The 25,636-nt window shown below is 45.3% G+C and overlaps 1 long non-coding RNA gene across 1 annotated transcript in view; it reads right to left on the bottom strand.

Annotated features, from left to right (window-relative positions):
• The window catches only part of LOC132209434 (uncharacterized), a 158,051-nt gene that overhangs the window by 86,800 nt on the left and 45,615 nt on the right, over nucleotides 1–25,636 (bottom strand). The window contains exons 2-6 of the long non-coding RNA XR_009445517.1: nucleotides 24,036–24,245; nucleotides 20,284–20,445; nucleotides 15,431–15,490; nucleotides 13,771–13,935; nucleotides 9,234–9,346 (exon numbers count right to left, since the gene is read on the bottom strand). This is a non-coding gene — a long non-coding RNA (uncharacterized LOC132209434). The remainder of the gene's footprint in view (nucleotides 1–9,233; nucleotides 9,347–13,770; nucleotides 13,936–15,430; nucleotides 15,491–20,283; nucleotides 20,446–24,035; nucleotides 24,246–25,636) is intronic.

Consider the following 25,636-nt stretch of genomic DNA (forward strand, 5'->3'; position numbering starts at 1 on the left):
CCCTCAGTCACTGCATCCCATTTCAGTCAGTCACTACATCCCATTTCCCACAGTCACTACATCCCATTTCACTCAGTCACTGCATCCCATTTAATGGAGAGAGTGAATCCTATTCAACTGAGACAGCGAATCGATTTCCATCAGTCACCGCGCAATATTCCCCACAGTCACGGCATCACATTACCCTCAGTCACTGCGTCCCATTACACTCAGTCACTGCGTCCCATTACACTCAGTCACTGCGTCCCATTTCCCTCTGTCACTGCGTCCCATTTCCCTCTGTCACTGCGTCCCATTTCCCTCTGTCACTGCGTCCCATTTCCCTCTGTCACTGCGTCCCATTTCCCTCAGTCACTGCGTCCCATTTCCCTCAGTCACTGCGTCCCATTTCCCTCAGTCACTGCGTCCCATTTCACTCAGTCACTGCATCCCATTTCACTCAGTCACTGCATCCCATTTCACTCAGTCACTGCACCCCATTTCACTCAGTCACTGCACCCCATTTCACTCAGTCACTGCATCCCATTTCACTCAGTCACTGCATCCCATTTCATCCAGACACTGCATCGCATTTGACTCAGTCACTGCATCCCATTTGACTCAGTCACTGCATCCCATTTAACTGAGACAGTGCATCTCACTGAACTGAGACAGTGCATCCCATTGCCCTCAGTCACAGCATTCCATTTCCAAGTCACTGCATCCCATTTCACTCAGTCACTGCATCCCATTTCACTCAGTCACTGCATCCCATTTCACTCAGTCACTGCATCCCATTTCACTCAGTCTCAGCACCCCATTTCACTCAGTCTCAGCACCCCATTTCACTCAGTCACTCCATGTCCCTTCCTCAGTCACAGCATCGCATTTCACTCAGTCACTGCATCACATTACCCTCAGTCACTGCATCCCATTTCACTCAGTCACTGCATCCCATTACCCTCAGACACTGCATCCCATTACCCTCAGACACTGCATCCCATTACCCTCAGACACTGCCTCCCACTTCACTCAGTCACTGCCTCCCACTTCACTCAGTCACTGCCTCCCACTTCACTCAGTCACTGCATCCCACTTCACTCAGTCACTGCATCCCATTTCACTCCGTCCCTGCATCCCGTTTCTCAACTGACGCTGCATTCAAGTTCCGTCAGGTACTGCATCCCATTTCCTCAGTCACTGCACACCATTTCCCTCAGTCACTGCATCCCATTTCACTCAGTCACTGCATCCCATTTCGCTCAGCCACTGCATCCCATTTCCCTCAGCCACTGCATCCCATTTCCCTCAGTCAGAGTATCCCATTTCACTCAGACACTGCATCCCAGTTCACTCAGACACTGCATCCCAGTTCCCACGGTCACTGCATCCCATTTCACTAAGTCACTGCATCCCATTTCACTCAGTCACTGCATCCCATTTCACTCAGTCACTGCATCCCATTTCATCCAGTCACTGCATCCCATTTCATCCCGTCACTGCATCCCATTTCATTCAGACACTGCATCCCATTTCACTCAGTCACTGCGTCCCATTTCCCTCTGTCACTGCGTCCCATTTCCCTCTGTCACTGCGTCCCATTTCCCTCAGTCACTGCATCCCATTTCACTCAGTCACTGCATCCCATTTCCCTCAGTCACTGCAACACATTTCTCACAGTCACTGCAACACATTTGCCACAGTCACTGCATCACATTTCACTCAGTCTGAGCACCCCATCTCCCTCAGTCAGTGCATCCCATTTCCCATAGTCACTGCCTCCCATTTCCCTCAGTCACTGCATCCCATTTCCCTCAGTCACTGCCTCCCATTTCCCACAGTCACTGCATCCCATTTCCCTCAGTCACAGCATCCCATTTCAGTCAGTCACAGCACCCCATTTCACTCAGTCACTGTATCCCATTGCACTCAGTCACTGCATCCCATTTCCCCCAGTCACTGCCTCCCTTTTCCCACAGTCACTGCAAACATTTCTCACAGTCACTGCAACCCATTTCCCATGGTCACTGCATCTCCTTTCCCTCAGTCACTGCATCTACTTTCCCTCAGTCACTGCATCTACTTTCCTTCAGTCATGGCACCTCATTTCATTCATTCACGGCACCTTCTGTTCCTCATTCATTGCATCTCATTTCCCTCTGTCACTGCAACTCATTTCGTTCAGTCACTGCATCCCATTTCACTCAGTCACTGCATCCCATTTAATGGAGACAGTGAATCCTGTTCAACTGAGACAGTGAATCAATTTCCATCAGTCACCACACCCGACTCCCCACAGTCCCGGCACCCCATCTCACTCAGTCAGTGCATCCCATTTCCCATAGTCACTGCATGTCCTTTCCTTAGTCACTGCATCGCATTTCACTCAGTCACTGCATCGCGTTACCCTCAGTCCCCACACCCTATTCCCCACAGTCACTGCATCCCTTTTCACACAGTCACTGCATCCCATTACCCTCAGGCACTGCGGCCCATTTCACTCAGGCACTGCGGCCCATTTCACTCAGGCACTGCGGCCCATTTCACTCAGGCACTGCGGCCCATTTCACTCAGGCACTGCGGCCCATTTCATTCAGCCACTGCGGCCCATTCCCCATCATCACTGCCTCCCATTTCCCTCAGTCACTGCATCCCATTTCACTCAGTCACTGCAACCTTTTCCTATCGTCACTGCATCCCAATTCCCACAGTCACTGCATCCCATTTCCCTCAGTCACAGCATCCCATTTCAGTCAGTCACAGCACCCCATTTCACTCAGTCACTGCATCCCATTTCAGTCAGTCACTGCATCCCATTTCCAACAGTCACTGCATCCCATTTCACTCAGTCACTGCATCCCATTTAATGGAGAGAGTGAATCCTATTCAACTGAGACAGCGAATCGATTTCCATCAGTCACCGCACAATATTCCCCACAGTCACGGCATCACATTACCCTCAGTCACTGCGTCCCATTGCACTCAGTCACTCCGTCCCATTTCCCTCTGTCACTGCATCCCATTTCACTCAGTCACTGCATCCCATTTCATCCAGACACTGCATCCCATTTCACTCAGTCACTGCATCCCATTTCATCCAGACACTGCATCCCATTTGACTCAGTCACTGCATCCCATTTGACTCAGTCACTGCATCCCATTTGACTGAGACAGTGCATCTCACTGAACTGAGAAAGTGCATCCCATTGCCCTCAGTCACAGCATTCCATTTCCAAGTCACTGCATCTCCATTCCCTCAGTCACTGCATCTCATTTCCCTCAGTCACTGCATCTTATTTCCCTCAATCACTGCATCCCATTTCACTCAGTCACTGCATGCCATTTCACTCAGTCACTGCATCCCATTACCGTCAGTCTCGGCACCCCATTTCACTCAGTCACTGCATCCCAATTCACTCAGTCACTGCATCCCAATTCACTCAGTCAGTGCATCCCATTTCACTCAGTCACTGCATCCCATTTCACTCAGTCACTGCATCCCATTTCACTCAGTCACTGCACTCCATTTCACTCAGTCTCAGCACCCCATTTCACTCAGTCTCAGCACCCCATTTCACTCAGTCTCAGCACCCCATTTCACTCAGTCACTCCACGTCCCTTCCTCAGTCACAGCATCGCATTTCACTCAGTCACTGCATCACATTACCCTCAGTCACTGCATCCCATTTCACTCAGTCACTGCATCCCATTACGCTCAGTCACTCCATCCCATTACCCTCAGACACTGCATCCCATTACCCTCAGACACTGCATCCCATTACCCTCAGACACTGCATCCCATTACCCTCAGACACTGCCTCCCACTTCACTCAGTCACTGCGTCCCATTTCCCTCTGTCACTGCATCCCATTTCACTCAGTCACTGCATCCCATTTCACTCAGTCACTGCATCCCATTTCCCTCAGTCACTGCAACACATTTGCCACAGTCACTGCATCACATTTCACTCAGTCTGAGCACCCCATCTCCCTCAGTCAGTACATCCCATTTCCCATAGTCACTGCCTCCCATTTCCCTCAGTCACTGCACCCCATTTCACTCAGTCATTGCAGCCCATTTCACTCATTCACAGCTTCCCATTTCACTCATTCACAGCTCCCCATTTCACTCATTCACAGCTCCCCATTTCCCACAGTGACGGCATCTCCTTTCCATCAGTCAACGCATCACATTTCACTCAGTCACTGCATCCCATTTCATTCAGTCACTGCATCCATTTCCCCACAGTCTCCGCATCACATTTCACAGAGACACGGCGTCCCATTTCACTTCGCCGCCTCAACCCGTTACCCTCAGTCACAGCATCCCGTTTCCACAGTCACTGCATCTCCTTTCCCCAAGTCACTGCACGCCATCTCCACGGTCACTTGCACCCATTTAATTCAATCACTGCCTCCCATTTCCTTCACTCACTGCATCCCATTTCCAAAATGGACTGCATCCTATTTCCCTCAGTAACTGCATCTCATTTCCCTCAGGCACTGCATTCAATCTCCATCAGTCACAGCATCACATTTCACACAGTCACTTCATCTCGTTTCCCACAGTGACTGCATCCCATTTCCGTCAGTCACTGCATCCCATTTCACGCAGTCACTGCATCCCATTTCACGCAGTCACTGCATCCCATTTCACTCAGTCACTGCATCCCATTTCCATCAGTCACGGCATCCCATTTCCATCAGTCACGGCATCCCATTTCCATCAGTCACGGCATCCCATTTCCATCAGTCACGGCATCCCACTTCCATCAGTCACGGCATCCCATTTCCATCAGTCATGGCATCCCATTTCCATCATTCACTGCATCTTCTTTCCCTCTGTCACTGCAGCCCATTTCACTCAGTCACTGCAGCCCATTTCACTCATTCACAGCTTCCCATTTCACTCAGTCACTGCATGCCATTTTCCACAGTGACGGCATCTCCTTTCCATCAGTCAACGCATCACATTTCACTCAGTCACTGCATCCCATTTCAATCAGTCACCGCATCCATTTCCCCACAGTCTCCGCATCACATTTCACAGAGACACGGCGTCCCATTTCACTTAGCCGCCTCAACCCGTTACCCTCAGTCACAGCATCCCGTTTCCAGAGTCACTGCATCTCCTTTCCCCAAGTCACTGCATCCCATCTCCACGGTCACTTGCACCCATTTCATTCAATCACTGCCTCCCATTTCCATCACTCACTGCATCCCATTTCCAAAAGTCACTGCATCCTATTTCCCTCAGTAACTGCATCCCATTTCCCTCAGTCACTGCACCCCAATTCCCTCAGTCACTGCACCCCAATTCCCTCAGTCACTGCACCCCAATTCCCTCAGTCACTGCACCCCAATTCCCTCAGTCACTGCACCCCAATTCCCTCAGTCACTGCACCCCAATTCCCTCAGTCAGTGCATCCCATTTCAGTCAGTCACTGCATCCCATTTCAGTCAGTCACTGCATCCCATTTCCATCAGTCACTGCATTCCATTTAACTCAGACACTGCATCCCATTTCCCTCAGTCACTGCATCACATTCCCCTCAGTCACTGCATCCCATTAACCTCAGTCACAGCATGCCATTTCCCACAGTGTCTGCATCCCATTTAATTTAGTCACTGCACCCCAGTTCAATCAGTCACTGCATTCCAGTTCACTCAGTCACTGCATCCCATTCCCCTCAGTCACTGCATCCCATTACCCTCAGACACTGCATCACATGACCCTCAGTCACTGCATCCCATTTCCCTCAGTCAGTGCATCCCAGTTCACTCAGTCGCTGCATCCCATTCCCCTCAGTCACTGCATCCCATTCCCCTCAGTCACTGCATCCCATTTCCCACAGTCCCTGCAGCCCATTTAACAGTCACTGCATCCCATTTCACTCAGTCTCTGCATCCCAGGACACGAAGTCACTGCATCCCCGTTCACTCAGTCACTGTATCCCATTTCACTCAGTCGCTGCATCCCATTCCCCTCAGTCACTGCATCTCCTTTCCCTCAGTCACTGCATCTCCTTTCCCTCAGTCACTGCATCCCATTTCACAGAGTCACTGCACCCCATGTCACTCAGTCACTGCAGCCCATTTCACTCATTCACAGCTTCCCATTTCACTCATTCACAGCTCCCCATTTCACTCAGTCACTGCATGCCATTTCCCACAGTGACGGCATCTCCTTTTCATCAGTCAACGCATCCCATTTCACGCAGTCACTGCGTCCCATTTCTCGCAGTCACTGCATCCCATTTCACGCAGTCACTGCATCCCATTTCACGCAGTCACTGAATCCCATTTCACTCAGTCACTGCATCCCATTTCACTCAGTCACGGTATCCCATTTCACCCAGTCACTGCATCCCAATTCACTCAGTCACTACAACCCATTTCCCACAGTCGTTGCAGCCAATTTCACTCTCTCACTGCATTCAATTTCCATCCGTAAGTGCATTCAATTTCCGTCAGTCACTGCATCGCATTTCACTCAGTCAGGGCATCCTCTTTCACTCAGTCGGGGCATCCTATTTCACTCAGTCGGGGCATCCTATTTCACTCAGTCGGGGCATCCTATTTCACTCAGTCACTGCATCCCATTTCACGCAGACACTGCATCCCATTTCACGCAGACACTGCATCCCATTTCACGCAGACACTGCATCCCATTTCACGCAGACACTGCATCCCATTTCACGCAGTCACTGCATCACATTTCACTCAGTCACTGCATCACATTTCACTCAGTCACTGCATCACATTTCACGCAGTCACTGCATCACATTTCACGCAGTCACTGCATCACACTTCACGCAGTCACGGCATCACATTTCACTCTGCCACTGCATCACATTTCACTCAGTCACTGCATCACATTTCACTCAGTCACTGCATCTCCTTTCCATCAGTCACTGCATCTCAGTTCACTCATTCACTGCATCCTATTTCACCCAGTCACTGCATCCCATTTCACACAGTCACTGCATCCCGTTTCTCATCTGATGCTGCATTCAAGTTCCGTCAGGTACTGCATCCCATTTCCTCAGTCACTGCATCCCATTTCCCTCAGTCACTGCGTCCCATTTCACTCAGTCACTGCATCCCATTTCCCTCAGTCACTGCATCCCATTTCTCTCAGTCACTACATCCCATTTCCCACCGTCATTGCATCCAATTTCACTCTCTCACTGCATTCAATTTCCATCTGTCACTGCATCCCATTACCCTCAGCCACTGCATCCCATTTATCTCAGTCACGGCATAGCATTTCACTCAGTCACTGCATCCCATTTACCTCAGTCACTGCATCCCATTTATCTCAGTCACTGCATCCCATTTATCTCAGTCACTGTATCCCATTTCTCTCAGTCACTACATCCCATTTCCCACCGTTATTGCATCCAATTTCACTCTCTCACTGCATTCAATTTCCATCTGTCACTGCATCCCATTACCCTCAGCCACTGCATCCCATTTATCTCAGTCACGGCATCCCATTTCACTCAGTCACTGCATCCCATTTATCTCAGTCACTGCATCCCATTTATCTCAGTCACTGCATCCCATTTATCTCAGTCACTGCATCGCATTTCACTGAGTCACTGAATCGCATTTGTTGTTGTCACTTGAATGCAATGGTCATGAATCTCCTCCAATGGCTGGTCATGTATTTCCAATGCAAAATTTTACCAAGTTTTGATTTTCAATTTTGATTACCTGTGTCTCCTCTAATCTATAAGATGCTGCAATAAACTCAAATTTGATAAATCATAATTCAACCACCATTACCTACAGAGTTAATTTCATCAAACAGATCCAATTAGAATTGTCACATTCCCAAATCCTGATTCAAGTTTTTCTAATTATGGGCCACGTGGTTCAGAAAAAAGACACATAGAGTCAGAGAGATGTACAGTAGGGAAACAGATCCTTTGGCCCAATTTGTCTATGTTGACCGGATATCCTAAATTAATTTAGTCCCATTTGCCAGCATTTGGCCCATATTCCTCTCAACCCATCCTATTATTATACCCATCCACATGCCTTTTAAACGTACAAGCCTCCACCACTTCCTCTGGCAGCTCATTCCATACATGCACCACTATGAAAAAAATCCGGTCCATTTTAAATCTTCCCTCTCTCATTTTCAACCTATTCTCTCCAGTTTTGGATTCCAGCAACCCGGGGAAAAGATCTTGGCTGTTCGCTCTATCCACGTCCCTCGTAATTGTACAAACTTCTATATGGTCAGCCCTGAACTCCAAAGTTCCAAGTAATCGCTGCCTGTTCAAGCCCACGGTATACCTTCAACCTCCGATGCTGGTAACATCCTTGTAGATCTTCTCTGAACCCTTTCAAGTTTACAACATACAACAATCCAGCGCAGAACAGGCCCTTCGGCCCTCAATGTTGCGCCAACATCCTTCCTCTCGCAAGGAGACCAAAAGCGATTGCAGTATTCCAAAAGCAGCCGAACCAACATCCTATATGGCTGCTAAGTGATCTCCCAACTCCTATTCTAAATGCACTGACCGATAAAGGCGAGCACACCAAATGTCTCCTCAATATCCTTTTTACCGGTGGCTGTACTTTGATGGAACTACGAAACTGCACTCCAGCGTCTCTTTATTAAGCAACACTCCCCACAACCTTCAGTGTATACGTGCTGCCCTGATTTGCCTTTCCAAAATGTAGCACCTCACATTTGTCTAATTTCAACTCCATCTGCCACTCCTCAGTTTATTGGCCCTTGTCAATGTCCCATTGCATTCTGAGGTGACCTCCTTGGCTGGCTACTACACCTTCAATCATTGGGAAACTTACTAACCACACCTATTTTCATATCCAAATCATTGCATCACTTCAACTCCCCCTCCCATTCCCTGGACGACATGTCCATCCTGGGCCTCTTCCAGTGTCACAACCAAGCCACCCAGAAACTGGAGGAGCAGCACCTCATATTCCGCCTCGGGAGCTTCCAACTCAATGGCCTCAATATGGACTTTGCCACCCTCAAAATCTCCCTACCCGCCAGCCTCATCCCAAGACTAGTTCCTCCACTCATCCCCGCCTCCATGACCTGTCCGCCTTCTCTCCCACCTATCCACTCCTCCCACCTCACTGACCAACTCCCACCACTGCTTGGAATTATTCTTCTTTTCACACTTCATCAGCTCGATGTTATTTCTAAAATCTATTTTCCAATTTTGGAAAAAGTGAGATAAAGAGAAGTAAAAGAAGTGACATTCTTACCACTCGTGAAATCTCTGAATATTCTTCTGTTGGAAGGCCGCCAAGGAACAATGCAACTCTTTTGTCACAAACGCTGTGAGGGAGACATCTTTTTCGGTTCCACTAACTCCACCCTAAGGAAGACAAACCCACGTAACATATCTAGTGACTTAAAGCATACTCTATTGTTGCCCAAGGTGGAGAGCTGGATGAACACAGCAGGCCAAGCAGCATCAGAGGAGCAAGAAAGCTGATGTTTCGGGACGAGACCCTACTTCAGAAAATTGGCGCTGGAGAATCTGAGATAACAAGGTGTAGAGCTGGATGATACTGCTTGACCTGCTGTGTTCATCCAGCTTTACACCTTCTTATCTCAGATTCTCCAGCATCTGCAGTTCCTACTGCCTCTATTGTTGCCCTTTCACTTTACTGAACTAATATGAGCCAGTAGTTTTGTTTAGGCCCGTGTAATCTTACAGTTATTGGCCTGTACAAAATTCTGAATTAATTTTGATCGACTGACGGGAGGAGAGATTAATTTTATAGAAATTTTTGTTTTCTACCAATTTGCAGAGGGCATCGTGGGCGATTGAAGGACAGTGTTATTATCCTCCAGGTCTGTGGACTGCATCATTACCAACTTGCCCATTTGCATTTACATACAATATTCATTATGTACCAATGAAACATAATAAACCAATACTGCGTACTAAAAACAACGCTCACATATCAATGGAAAGTTAAATATTTATCATAGAGTTTGAAGGATTGAATTCAATGATACAAAGCAAAAACCAGTGAAGATGAGTGCAGTTGGTCAGCACTTTTGCCACGAAGTGGAGGTTGGCAGTTTGAGGCCACCCAGGAACAAGCAAGCTCTGTCTAACTCCAAGGGCAGCACGGTGGCTCAGTGGTTAGCACTGCTGACTCACAGCGCCAGGGACCCAGGTTCGATCCCACCGTTGCGTGATTTTCTGTGCAGAGTTTGTACATTCTGCCCATGCCTGCATGGGTTCCTGCTGGGTGCTCTGGTTTCCTCCCACAGTCCAAAGATGCGCAGGCTCAATGTATGGGCCATGCCAAACTTGCCCATTGTGTTTCGGGATGTGTAGATTAGGTGTGTTAGTCATGGGAAATGTAGGGTTACTGAGGAAAGGGTCGGGGAATGAGTCAGGGTGAGATGCTCTTTGGAGGGTGACCGTGGACTTGTTGGGTCAAAAGGGGCTTGTTTCCACACTGTAGGGATTCTATGATATGGAAGTATCTTTTGACGTGGGCATTCATGGGTATGCTGTAACAGAGACCTTGTAATACTACACAACAAATATTTGGAACTAGACTGTCAATTCAGACAGAGCATCAAAAAAGGTCATGGAAGTTGTCACCGATATAAAGCAGGATTGATGAAAATCCAGCAGGAAATGGTGTCAAAAGGCACAGTATCTTTTATTCACCTCCAGTTATTTTGTCCAAGGCACTGGATGCTGGCAGGATTGAAACATTTAAGAAATGCTTCACAAATCACATATAAGGACCTGCACATCTTTGAACAATGGGAGGAAACTGCAGCACCTGGCAGAAGCCCCTCACAGACGCGGGGAGGACATGTCAATTCCACACAGATCGTTACCCAAGACTGGAATCTCAATTGGCTCCCCAGTGCATGAGCAGCTCTAACCACTGAGCAACTACCTTGCCCAGAAGGGGTTTTATAAGCGCATACATTATTTCCATTAATAGTTGGGGTAAGACAGATCCAATCCTCTATGTCCAATCAAAATAACATATCGTAGATATCATGACAACAATCATAAATGATTTTGAATAAGTAAATCAAAAAAATAGAAATTGTTTCCAAGCCTAAATACTAGATATGGTGCAGTTAAGATGAACAGCGCAACAACAAAAAGGCCATATTTTATGTGACCATCGGTAACACTTGAAAACTTGCAACAATATAGTCACCAGTAGAGATCTGGAGTGGTTTGATGATGCACTCCTTCATACACTGGAATGAAACTCCAAAGATCACAAATTCTCCTTCAATACCGTGTTATAACAGTGACTGCATCAACCTGTGTTTATGGGCCTGACTGGAAGCCAACACAACACGCACAAACAAAAATATAATCTTAGGTGACAGGAGAAATAAATGTATGTCTGCAACGTCTTTGAAAAGCAATTATTTGTAGCGGCTGCAAGCCCATAAGGAATCTCGTTTCACAGATTATATTCATTTGCACTGCAGGTCATGCCAGTCAGAATCAGTTTTCGTTTCATGACAGGTAACTAAAATGTCCAAAACAATGAACTTTGTTTGATCAGAAGATTTTAAGTAAGGACTATGTCTTGTGTGAGCTGACGGCATTAGGGGATGGAGAAGGTACACTCACTGCTGGCATCTTGACACCATTGAATGAGCAAGCGTGGACGCAAAGGTTGTAACAGGTAACAATTGGACAGGCAATATCTTTTGAGCTCCTTCCGAGCAGGCCTGTAATACTCTAAAGCTGTGCTAGACCCTCACTTACTCCACCTTACGTACGCTGCCTTTTTCTTTTCGACAAGAAGCACCTCTGCACCCGTCATCCAAGGCTCCTTAATCTTACCCCTTCTTACCTGTCTCAGGAGGATCAAATTCATACATCACTCGCAACAACTGCTCCTTGAACAGCTCCACATGTCTGCTGTGCCCTTTCTGTGGAACAATTGCTCCCAATCTGTACTTCCCAACTCCTGTCTGATAGCATCATAGCTTCCTTTTCCCCAGTTAAATATCTTCCCCTGGTAACTGCTCCTTTCCCTTTCCATGGCTATGGTAAATGTGAGGCTGTTGTAGTCACTGTCGCCAAAGTGCTCTCCCACCACGATATCTGACACCTGTCCTGGCTCATTGCCGAGCACCAAATCCAAAATGGCCTCCCGCCTCGTCGGCCTGTCCACGTACTGAGTAAGGAAACCCTCCTGAACACACCTGACAAAAACGGCACCATCCAAACCATCTGCACTCAGGAGGTTTCAATCTATATTGGAAAAGTTGAAGTCACCCTGAACAACAACCCTGCTATGTTTGCACTTTTCAACTATCTGCCGGCCAATGAGTTCTTTGATCTCTCAACTGCTATTTGGGGGCCGTAGAAAACCCCCAGTGAGGTGACTGCTGCCTTGCTGTTCCGAACTTCCACCCATACTGACTCAGTCGACAAACCTTCCTTGGCAACCTCAGCCCATACCACCTCGGTAGACGAGTCCTCAAAGGTTCTTCCAGCCGCCGTTATACTGTCCTTGACCAACAAAGCCACACCTCCCCCTCTTTTACCACCTTCCCAGACCTTAATCAAAGATCTAAACCCTGGAACCTGCAACATCCATTCCTGACTCTGCTCTATCCATGTCTCCGAAATGGCCACAACATCCAAGTCCCAGGTACCTATCCAAGCTGCAACCTCACCTAACTTATTCCGGATACTCCCGGCATTAAAGTCGTCACACTTCAATCCAGCTTGCTGTCTGCCAGCACACTCCTGTGACAGTGAGGTCCTGACCATGTCCTCCCTACGCTCATCCTCCTGTGTACGAGGACTACACCTCAGTTTCCCATCCCCCTTCTGAGCTCGTTTAAATCCACCCGAATGGCACTAGCCAATTTCCCACCCAGGATATTTGTGCCCCTCTGGTTCAAGTGGAGACCGTCCTGTTTGTCCAGGTCCCACCTTCCCCAGAATGAGCCCCAATTGTCCATGTACCTGAAGCCCTCCCACCTGCACCATCCCTGCAGCCACGTCTTCAGCTGAAATCTCTCCCTGTTCTTTGCCTCGCTATCACGTGGTACGGGTGACAAACAGAGATGGCCACGCTCTTTGTTCCAGCTCTCAGCTTCCACCCTAGCTCCCTCAAATCCTGCCTGGCATCCCTATCCCTCTTTCTACCTACGTCGCTGGTGCCTACGTGGACCACGACTTGGGGCTGGTCACCCTCTCCCCTCAGGACCCTAAACACACTATCCGAGACATCACGGACCCTGGCTCCTGGTCGGCAACACACCAATCGTCAGTCTCTTTCGTTCCCGGCAAATCTTCTATCAGTCCCTCCAACTATTGAGTCCCCAATGACTATCACTCTCTTCCTATCCCCGCTTCCCTTCTGTGCAAGAGGGACAGACTCTGTGCCAGAGACCTGCACCCTACTGCATGCCCCTGGTAAGTCGTCCCCCGGAACAGTATCCAAAATGGTATACTTGTTTTTCAGGGGAGCGACCGCAGGGGATTTCAGGGGAACGACCACAGGGGAAGGTTGGTCGAGCTACACCGGGTAAACGTACATTTTTGGCTGAAGAAACATGTGTTTCAATGTGAGCTAATGGAAGAAGCCATGGAGTCAAAGCTAAACATTTCGACAGTAAGACAACCATTCTTAAAAGCAGCAGACAGCATGAAAAAGAAATCAGCGGCTTTAATATCCACTTAAAATTTGTGGAATATCAGATGGAATTTTCTTATTGACTCCATTGTGCAATCATATCGATCTAAAAATGTTAACTGCATTAATTAATACTAACCAGAAACGGACTTTGTAGTAAATGGTTTGACTATTTTCTGTATCTGGAACATCCCTTTTCCTTCTCCAACGAAGATCGTACCAACCTATGGTACCAAACTCTGAGTCAAACGGACGGGACTCGTAATCTTTAAGTTCCTCATCAAAACAGTCTAATTGTATGGTTCTGTGCAATAAAAGAGAAAGAATAAACATGTTTCCCACAATTTTGCTGATGTTTACGAACAGAATGCACAAATTCAACAAGTTTGAGCTGGCATGTCTGCTTCCTCCAGCCTGTTTAAACTGTTCCATTCAATGTGAAATTTGTCATAAGTTTTAGCACACAGGTCTACTTGATCTGTGCCACCACCTTCTATTAGTCATACATGCTTTCCCCACCTTCCTGTAATACATTCCTTGAAGTGTTCAATGAGATTTTGATTTTAAATCTTATCGTCATATTCTTTTGATTCTCAAGCATCAATGAATCTGATGTCGCCACCATTCCATGCAGTGCATAGCACGTCAAACAGGAGTCTTACTCTTGCCATGAGCACTGAGGGAGTACGGGATCATAACTGTCTCATAGTTCAGAACGAAATTCTACATATAGGGCTATGTAGAGTCATGCAGTTAATTTTATTTGACATGCTATTTCTTTTCTTCACAAATATGCTGGATTTAAAGTGATCTTCACCCTCATTTAAAATGAATCCAATATCCAACCATGTGTAAAACAAGCAGATCCAAATTTTAATTGGAGTTTAGTGTTTCACAAATATATTACTTTCTTAAAAATTCTATTTGAGTCAACATTATCATTTCATTCCCTGACAGCGGGTGAACTTACTTTTAAACTCCAGTTTTCCTTCGGTATTAACGGAGAGGTGAGCCTTTTTGCAAGCACCGAAAGGCTGCACCAGTTTATGCTAAAACTTACGGAACTGTAAGTTTCACAAATATGTTCCTATTGAAGCAGTATGAAGCTAAATTCATTCAACTGGACAGCAAAAATGGTCAAGATTTTAAAAGCAAGCAACTATTTTGAAGTCACTCTTTGAACTAAATTCCATCTTGGTGTGTGAGAGTCCATAGGTTCCTCACTCTCAAAGAACCATTCAAACTGTCATGCAATTAGTGAAACACACAGACAAAAAACATGAATGTTAACAGTCACTAAGATTTTGAGAGTGATTTGGAATTCATATTCAATACCCGCTGGGGGAAATCTGTTCCAATCTGGATAGTACTCACTTATCACCATCCCACCTACCTTCCCCAGCACCTCCTCCCACTCCACACTGTTTGTTTCTGAGCTCCCTTCCACCCTCCATTTCTGAGGAAGGGTCCTGACCCAAAACCTCACCTTTCTTGAGCCTCTGATGCTGCCTGCCCTGCTGTGTTCCTCCAGCTCCACAATGTGTTATCTCAGACACCAACATTGGCAGTTCTTACTATCTGGATAACTCATTCTCACCTTGTAACAAGTGATTTATACTCATTATCTTTTCAGATTACGCATGTACATGTATATACTTCAATATACATATTGCACTTTTATGCCTGAACCACTAACCGAGAGGATATTTTAAAACAGTCTCTTCATATCTGCATGAAAGAGAAATCATCAAGGTCATAACTTTCATTTTAGGAATAACTCGAACATTCAAAGTACTCACAGTCAGGGTCCCATTTACTTGACCAGTCAACTTGATGTGAATCTTTCTTCCAAGCGGAAGCTATAACAACAATTATATTTGAGAATCAAACTCTTCATTGCATCACCAATATTTCCTTGTCTGTTTGAAACATAAGATAATGAAATAATCATGGACAGATTGGCCAACAGTGTAATTTAATGCGTGTTACAACCATTGAAGTGATCTTTAAAAAGCTGTTGTCACACAACACACCACTTTTTGAGATGCAGTGATGAACATACTTCCTGAGACGTAAATAATATATGCCGAATTAATTCCAAAGAATACATTTACAATTAAAAAGAAGCTAAAAATCTCTTTACATTGTGATGCTTGTCAGATTGCTATTCGTCAATGGAAATCGTTCAGAACAGTTATTTATTCCCAGATGAAAAGGAAGTGTATACATTTCATTTTCAAATCTTATCCAAGAGAGAAAAAAAAACGCCTTCATGAATGCATTGTCAAACAAGAAGACTCACAAAAAAAGTCATTTGGCCCATTGAATTTCCTCCATCATTCGCTGAGATCATGGTTGATCTCATTATATTTATCACGACACAACATTTCCAAACCCACCTTACAGCTAATACATTCCGATCCAAGTCACATCCTGGTAAATCTCTGTTTCTGTGCCATGCCTTGTCTTTCTAAATATTTTTTCAGTCATCTACAAATTTAGCCACAGCACATGCACCTCTTTCCTCCAAGTCATTAAAAAACAAGCACAAGAGCTGTGGTTCCTTCAGCGCGACCTCATTTCTTACTGACAAGCCAACCCTGGCATCTCTGTCCATTTGTATCGGAGATAATGGGAACTGCAGATGCTTCAGAATCCAAGATAACAAAGTGTGGAGCTGGATGAACACAGCAGGACGAACACACAGAAGTAGAAGGGTCTCGGCACGAAACGTCAGCTTTTACGCTCCTGAGATGCTGCTTGGCCTGCTGTGCTCATCCAGCTCCACGCTTTGTTATCTCTGTCCACTTGCCTGTTCTTTCTATCGGACATGAATCATTGGATATTTCGTTCCCAACACTTATCCCCTAACAACCACCTCTCTGTGATACCCAGAGTGATGTATCTGTCAATTTCAATCTGCTCCACAAACTCATTCACTTTGTTTCATACACTCCCTGCAATTCAATACAAGATCTTCAGTCTGGCATTTACAGCCACCCTTCTTATCTGCTGCAGCTGAAGTGAGATTCCTGACCATTTCGATACTTTTTGTCCTATTACTTGCTCTGGAAACTTTGCTGAGCACTTACCAGCTTCTAACTCTTTCCACAATTTTCCATGCAACTGAGCTCACCCGCTCCACACTTTTTATTTTAACGCCCTACCCCAAGGCCGAGCTCTGTATTTTGCCAGGATACTTGTCCCAAAATTATTCTCGTCGAGCCTATAACAACAGAACGACTCCCTCCTTCCCCATACCGATGCCAATGTCCCATGAATTCAAACACATTTCTGCCATGCCACCATTTGAACAATGCATTTGCATCTATAATGATGCTCACACCGTGCCAAATTGCTCAGATAATAATCCAGAGATTATTACCATTCTGGTTCTGCTTTCTCATTCAGCACCTCAGTGCTCATAATCCCTCAGCAGAACCTCTTTCCTCTTTCTTCCATATCAATGGTACCTGTGTGGACCACAAAAGATGGATTTCTACTCCTCCCACTTCAAGTTCCTTTGTAGCCGAGATGGAATATCCTGAACCTGGGCACCAGGCAGGCAACACTACTTTCGAGACTCTCGATCCTAGTCACAACGAACAGTGTTCATTCCCCAAACTACACTACCTCTGATTATAACTACATTTCACTTTTTATCCCCTCCTGAATGTCCCCCCTGTACCACAGTGCTACAGTCAGTTTACTCATCTTCCCTATACCCTGCACTCTCATCCACACAGGAAGAAAGAATCTCAAACCTGTTAGATAAGATCAAAGGCCAAGGTTCCTTCTGCACTACATCCTGGATCCTTCCACCTGCCCTGTTCTTTGTCACAGTCTCACGTCTCTGGCCACTGACCGAGTTTCAGCTAGTTAATCTAAGGTGTGTGACTGCCTCCTGAAGCACAGCATTCCCTGGTAACTCTGCCCCACATGATTTGTTGATTGGTCGAAACTGAGATTCCAGTTCATCAACCCTGAGCTGGAGTATGGGGTCTGACCACTCCCCCGTCATGTAGGAATAAATCATCATCTGGCCTGGCATCTCCATTTCAATTACTTGGATCTTAATTTGATTTGAAAACATTCTGGTCTTTTAGTTTGTAGCCTGTAAATATTTCTCCGATTTACTTTCAATCTGAAAGCTACCGATAATAGATTCTTAAACCAGTAGCGATCACCAACCAATGAACCTGGTTCACCCTCTCGGTCCCTGATTCTGGCTTCAATTCACCCTGTCTCAACAATAACTGCTTACGAACGATCAGGCAAAAAAAAGCAAGCAAATGGCACCTCTTACCCTCTGCGCTGACTTGCCACATTGCCACCAAGTTCCCCAAAATATATATTCATTTGGTGCATTTCACTCGAGATGTGATCTCTCCTTCCAGAACATGCAAAGCATACTGAACCATCGCAATATACTACCTTCAAAACCTCAGCTCTCAGCTTATTACTTTTGAGTACATTCTCAAATGCTTTCTCCAAGTCCAAACACAACACATTTACTGGTTTTCCTCTATTAATTCTCCTTCCAAAACTTCCTCCAAAAACCAAAACAAATTAGCCAGACATAATTTCTCTTTCAGCAGGCTGTGGTGATTCTGTTTGATTAGATTCTGATTTTCCAAATGTCCTGCTATTATTTTCTTCACAGTTGATCATCACATATTTCCAACAATAGATGTTAGGCTGGTTCGGTTGTAGTTATCTTCTTTTTGCCTCTCTCCTTTTTAAATAGGAATGTCACATCAGCATTTTTCCAGCCCTCAGATGCTACTCTCGAATCTAAAACTTTTTGGGAAATTACAATCAATGCATACACCGACTCTGAAGCTCATTGTTCAGAATCTTAGAAAGTAAACCATCACGGCAAAGAGTCTAATCTGCTTTTACTCCATTAGATTGTCTACTACAACTTCTCTCATGGTAGTGATGGTGTGGTAGTGATGTGTTTAATTCCTCCCTGTATTCTTTAGTAATAAGGGGATCCTTGAAGTATCTTCCGCTGTAAAGACTACCCTTTTCTCATTGTCGTTGTTCCTTGATTTAACAATTAACCTGGCCATCTCAGCCGAGCATATAATTAATGGCATTACCTCTAAAACCTTCTCTGCCAAAGTGTTCAATAGATTGCTACAACCTGAAAGAAGTAATTCTTCCCCTAAATTAATAGGCAACCAATTTGAAAATGTGGCCTCTGGTCGTAAAATCTTTCACAATGGGAGTAATCTCTACGGATATACACTATCAAGCCTCTTAAGCATCTTAAATGTTGAAAAAATAAGATTTGTTTCAATCTTATAAACTCCAATGAATGTCGTCCCAGCCCGCCCAGCTTTCCTAAGCATGGCAATCCCCTACGCCATTTCCGAAATCAACCCAGTCAACATGAGGTGTATGGCATCCGCGGCATTCGCTCTGTGGCCGTACATGACTTGTCAGTTACCATCTTGCTGCTACGACTCTACTTCTATGTACGATGCAGTCCTCTGTCCATCCTAACATACTACGCTTGAACACGTGGGCTCTTTTCTTTTGAGACACCTTATGAGCTGTACCTTATCAAATGCTTTGTTGAAATCTCAATGTACGACATCAACTGGTGGTCCTTCGTCAGTAATGTTTGTTTCCTTCTCAAAGCACTGTAGCAAGTTTGTCAAGTATTATTTCCCCTTTCTGAAAGGATGTTAACTCTGTAGGATGTTATAGCACACTCAGTACCCTGTTATTTCATCTTTCATTGCCGGCATGAACATCTTCCCAGGTTGACCTAAATTGGCAATACTTGCTCACTATTTTATTGAAGTATCTTTGTAATAAAGGTGTTATGTTCACAATCTTTCAATCCTCTGAGAATTTTCCACGATCTAAGGATTCTTGGAAGATTATCATCAGTGCCTCCATTGTATCTGTAGCTGCATTGTTCAACATGAGAGGATACAACTCATCATACCCCTTGGATATTTTCTCTACTGATTGGAGTCATGTTTGGAATTCTGTGCAGTGACATTCACTTTTAACAGTTTGCTAAATACTACCAGGAACAGAAATTGTGATCCAGCTGCAACTAAGCTAAAGCTTTCAGCACAGAAGAAAGTCTTTGAATTCATTTTGACCCAAATAACTCCTGAAAAGGGCAATACAATTTGCCTCAGTCCATAAATGTTCTTTCTCCAACATCCTGAGATGCATTATCTGTATTTCTTCAAATTTACCACAGAATCTGTTTCAATCACCCTTTCAGCAATACGCATGACAACAATTCGGCATTCTTAGTCCCCCTGTAGCCTCCGTTGCACATGTGCATTGTTAGCTGATTATTTGTTTGTGTGCCTGCTTTTTTGCTCAAATGGATCAAGTTAAGTTCGTGTTCTTTTGTCATCAGAACTCTTGCCTCCTCACTCTCATCTTCCTTGTTTTATCCCTCTGCTGGAATATTTAATTTGTCGACATATCTGAAATATGTTGTCGAATGGATTGGGTTTTGTGCCATTGCATTCCCCATAGCCCATCTACCCATCCTGTTGCTTGTTCTAACAGTTATTATCTTGCAGAGTGGAAAATGCAGTTTGAAAGCAATGGAACATTATTGATGAACAAGTTGATGCATAAATTGCTGCGATCTTCCAAACTACAAACTCACCTTCGATTCTTTCTCGGTCAGAGCATTATGCCAGCGCACATGAATCGTGTTCTCAATGGGACTTCCAAAACCATGGAATTGAATTTGCATGTTGATTTCTTCTTCCCTCTTCAGAAATGCAATGTCATATCATGATGAAGCTTCCAAGGCAATGATTGTGTTCTTCAATGAAGGGAAAAGTGACTTTTAGATTCATGGAAATATTTCAGTACTTCCACATACATGAAATGCAAACATTCTCCCTGCATGCTGACCCAACTCCGCAAGACTAGGGCATGACCCAGTCTCATTTTATCGAATCTTTCTGATTTTACATGCCACGGGATAATCATTGCAGTGTAACAGAAATGTTGATCATGGAAATTTATCAGTGTTTTAATAAATAATGGAAAATTTTCAACATCTTGCAAGTGCATGAAGGCTCAATCTCATGACACCTTGCCTGCTGCACAAAGACATTCTTACACTGCTTTGAATGTTAGGACTCAAACAAAACACAATCATTACACAAATGCATCAACACGCTACTTTCAAAAGGATCTGGCGCAGGCTTGGAGGGCCGAAGCGCCTGTTCCTGTGCTGTAATTTTCTTTGTTCTTTGACCAGATAAAAAGGAATAGGGAGGTGTATAACAGTCATCAAGGGAACAAGAGCCCCTGTGGACGCACTAACGTCAACCAGGCCAACATCCCCAGCACTGAGGCACTGACCATCCTCGATCAGCTACAATGGGCTGGACACTTCATCTGTATGACTGACACGAGACTCTCCCCATGTTCTCATCCCAGCTTCAAAAAAGCAGGCGAGACCCAGATGTGCAGAGGAAGCACTCGGTGATAAACTCAAGTCCTCAATGGTGAAGTGCGACATTCCTGCAGACACCTGGGAATCGCCGGCCTAAGACGGCCCAAAGCCTGAAGAGCACCTGGGAAGGCATCAAACACTTTGCGGCTTGCCTTTGGAAGCAGCGGAAGCCATGCAGCCACACCAACACCTCCCTCACCCCTTCCCACGACTGCCTTCTGCCCCGAGTGCAACAGAGCCGACGGTAGCTGCATCGGTCTGTGCAGCCGGCGGTCAATTCAGCCTGAGAGTGGGAGAGTGTCATCCATATCTGCGAGAAACCACCATGATGATGATGATGTATAGTGTGCAGGGGCATCTCGTCACAGCAAATCAGAGAACAAATACAGGGCAACAGAACACTGGTGACCAAGATTAGGATGAGGGAGAATCTCAAAATCTTCTACAAGTGTCTCAGAGGGAAAGAGAAAACCCAGGGAAAACCAGGTCTCATTAGGGATGAAGAGGCAAATGAACGGTTTGAACTGGAGGGCAATGTCAGGTGTTAAACGAGAATTTCACATCAGCTTTTACATGTGAGAAGGAGCACACAATTCTCGGACAGAATTAACAGAGACTGGGGAGATGTTAGGTGTTTTGGTGAATTTAAAATTGGACAAATCCCAGGTTTGGATGAGGTGTATGCCACGATGCCCAGGGAGATGAGAGAAAAAATTCCACTCGCCCTCATACAGAGCTTTCAAAAGTACCAAAGGACTGGAGAACAGGTAACATAGTTCCACTTATCAAAATGCGTGACAAACAAAAAGCAGAGTATTACAGACCGGTGAGTATCACATCAGTAGATAGGAAAATATTGGAGAAAATTCTGAACGGCAGACGTAATTTCCATTTCAAGAAGTGGGGTCTGATCAGCGACCGTCAGCATAGCTTTGTCAGAGGGAGGTCACGCCTCACAAACTTAGATGATTCTTTCAAAGAGGTGACAGAGTGTGCAGATGGGAGTTGATGTAGTGAAAATAGATTTCAGCAAAGACTTGGACAGGGTCCCAAATGGGAGCGTGGCAAAGAAGGTAAAGCTCGGGGGGTCCAGGAAAATACAGCAAGTTGAATCCAAAGTTACAGATTGGTCAAATGGGCAGGTCAACGGTAGATGCAATGTTAACCCTGATCAAGAAGGCAATTTGGACAAGCTAACAAGGCAAGGAATCATTCAAAGAAATGCCAGGACACTAGGAAGATCAGAGGAATGGTGTGATCTTGGGGTGCTTGTCCACAGATTCCTGAACATGGAATGGCAGCTTAAAGGGACAGTTCAGAAAGCATCTGGCTCAAGAGCTGTACAGGACTTTTGTTAGGCCCCAGCTGAAGTGCTCAGTGCAGTTCCGGTCTCTCCATTATAGAAAGGAGGTGTTTGCATTTGAGCATGTGTGGAGGACATTCATCAGGATGTTCTGAGGGGGTGAAGCATTTTAACTCTTTGGAGAGTCTGGATAAGTTTGCGTTCGCAATAACTGCCAATGCTGGAGTCTGAGATCACACAGTGTGGAGCTGGAGGAACACTGCAGGCCGGGCAGCATCACTGTTGCCGATCTCTGATTAAAGGTCTAGGCCTGAAACATCAGCTTTTGTGCTCCCGAGATGCTGCTTGGCCTGCTGTGTCCAGCCAGCTCCACACTTTGTTCTCTTGGATTCTCCAGCATCTGCAGTTCCCATTGTCTCTAGCATCACTGTTTTATCTGGATAAGGTTGGATTGTTTTCTTTCGAGTAGAGAAGGTTGAAGGAGGTCCTGAAAAAATTGTTTAGATTAATATGGGTAGGGGCGAGGTAAAAAGAAGGTCCATAATGGGGTCGGTCGGGGGGCGGTGGTGGTAGAGGAAGAGATACATACATTTAAGCTAAAAGCTCAGAAGGAATTTCAGGAAAGAAAAGACACCCAGAAGGTGCTGGGGGGTTGGAATTCATTGTCTGGGACTTCAGTTGAGGTGGATAATCTTTTCACATGAAAGAAAAAGGGTTGGTACAGCACGTAAAATGAAATAACATTCAAGGCAATAGGCCTATTGCTAGAACATGAGCCGAATGTGAACTTAGTGTGGCTTCAGTGGTTACAGACACAATGGAATGAAGTGCTTGTTCAATTCTGTACAATTCTCTGATTCTATGATTCTGGAGCAGGGGACAGTGAGTGGACAGCACGGGACAGTTCACCTATCTTCTCCTTTCTCCATCTTCTGTCTGCCTCCCAACTTCTCACTATTTTTTACAGAATCCCCTTCTCCTCCCCCATTTTTGAAGAAGGGTCTCGATCTGAAACGTCAGCTTTCTTGCTTCTCTGATGCTGCTCGGCCCGCTGTGTTCATCCAGTTCGACACCTTGCTCTCTCAGATTCTCCAGCATTGGCAAGTTCCTACTATCTCTTGAGGAAACTTACTTGCTTTTGCACCCAACCTGTGGTGAGAATGTGGAACGCACCGACTGTGTGGGTGGTAGAGGCAGAAACCGTGATAACATTTAACAAGTCTGTGATTGGGCATTTGCGATGCCAAGGCATACAAGGCTCTGGGTCGAGTGCTGGGAAATGTGATGAGAATAGTTCGGGACTTGCATCTTGTGAGGGCACATACAATTTGCTGAAGGGTCTGTTCCATTGCCATAGCACTCTATTATGCTGTCCCTCAATGATCCTATGACAAGTAAGTGAAGGATAACAGAAACAGGTAGTTTTCAAGGACAATGCCAAAAGGAAAAGTGATGCACAGGCAAAGTGCATGTAAGAATTTAACCAAGGATTAACACCACTGAAGAACTGGTATTTGTGCCAATGCACCAAACCTGCAGATGAAAATGCAGTGTCCAGTTTGATTGCAAACTGCAACAACCACCAGTTAGTAACATGATCAATGGAAATATCTGAATGCCTGTTGTTGTGATCTCAAGCATTTACCTGCGTCGAGTGAAATCCACCACCATAGTTCTGTTGCATCGTTAGCCACCTCGCAATCGGTGTTGCATAGTCAATATCATTCCTTGACAATGCTTGAAGCAAGGCATAAGCAGTGGTTTCCACAGTCATCGCAGAAGCCTGTGCTGCTTCAAGTGGATACGGCTTCTCGTCCTCCAACAATGGAGGCTTTCCAGGAACCAACATCAGAATCTGTCATTTGAGAAAGGGATTGGCTGAGAATAAAGTTTACATCATATAGATTTTTGTTTGCATTTCACCAACATAACAATGGTTTTCTGGTCAAGATCCACCATTGTCTCACCACTGATGTCAATAACATGCTCCATACTTCCCACTCAGTGATGGGTCCTTTTGTTTGTGAAAAATAGGCACCTTCGAATGCAAATGAATCAAGATGAGCTTTAGTTTCTCATCAGGCTACATGGCAGTTATTATAAGATGTTACGAACAAAAGGTGAAGAGGCAGATGAAACCATTCAGAGCATCAGTCTGGATGATCTTCTTGCCCTCATCCTGAGGAGGCATCACAGATCTTAACTTACACGCAATTCAAGTTATTTCACGCAATGACAAGACTGAATGTTCTGGATACTGCAAATGCCATGGCACCTGGCAGCATCCGACAAACTGTATTGGAACAATGTGCCCCAAGGTCAGCACACCAACAGTAAATGTTTTCCAGTACATTTTTAAACACTTGCGACACTCACATTTCAGAGAAAGATGACCTATCATGTAATAGTCAGACAAATTGTGCTGACCAATTATGGCCTCAATGTATTCTCAATCATCAGCAAAGTAATGCAACATCTGGATGACAGTGCTGTCAAACAGTTGCACACTAAGGCTCAGTTTACTTTTCGTCAGGCTCACACTTCTCATAACCTCATACAGGATTTACCACAAATACGATCAGAGATCCTGAGCTTGAAAAGGAAGGAAACTGCAATCTGTCATTTCCACCAAGCCAACTTCTGATTGAATGTGGTGTGAAGCAGACGAATAGAAAATTGAGTCAGTGGCATTCACTGGATACCTGCACTGGTTGAAGTCATGTCTTCATTTGAACCAAAGTGAAGACATGAATGTTCATTGAATATTGTCCAGGTGTCCAGCAGAATTCATGACTTTTCCAACAGTGAAATCAACGATGAGAAAATACAGTGAGACTTGCACAACGATCAGGCTTGGCCTGATAAACGATAAGTAACATTTGCACCACACAAGTGCTAAGCAGCAATCAGCTCCAACAAGAGAGAATATGACCACATGACAAAATTCCATGTCCTTACCTGAACATCATCCTTACATTTTTGTTTTAAATGTACAAGTGCTATCCAAGCCATGCAAGGCTATGCGCCAGGTGTTGGAAATGAGGTTAGAAAAATTCACTGCTTCTCTTTGACTGTCACAGAATCCATGAGCTTAAGAATTTAATTAAGTCTATCCAAGAGAGTTTCTTGACACAGTATATGGATAGAAGATGGGCCATGCTGGACTTTGTCCTGGTCAGGTAACTGGTGAGAAGTGTGGGAAAGCATTTTGGAAATAGTGATCACAACTCCTTCAATTTTAAGATT

The sequence above is a fragment of the Stegostoma tigrinum genome, unplaced genomic scaffold, assembly GCF_030684315.1.
Source record: "Stegostoma tigrinum isolate sSteTig4 unplaced genomic scaffold, sSteTig4.hap1 scaffold_93, whole genome shotgun sequence".
Lineage (NCBI taxonomy): Eukaryota > Metazoa > Chordata > Chondrichthyes > Orectolobiformes > Stegostomatidae > Stegostoma > Stegostoma tigrinum.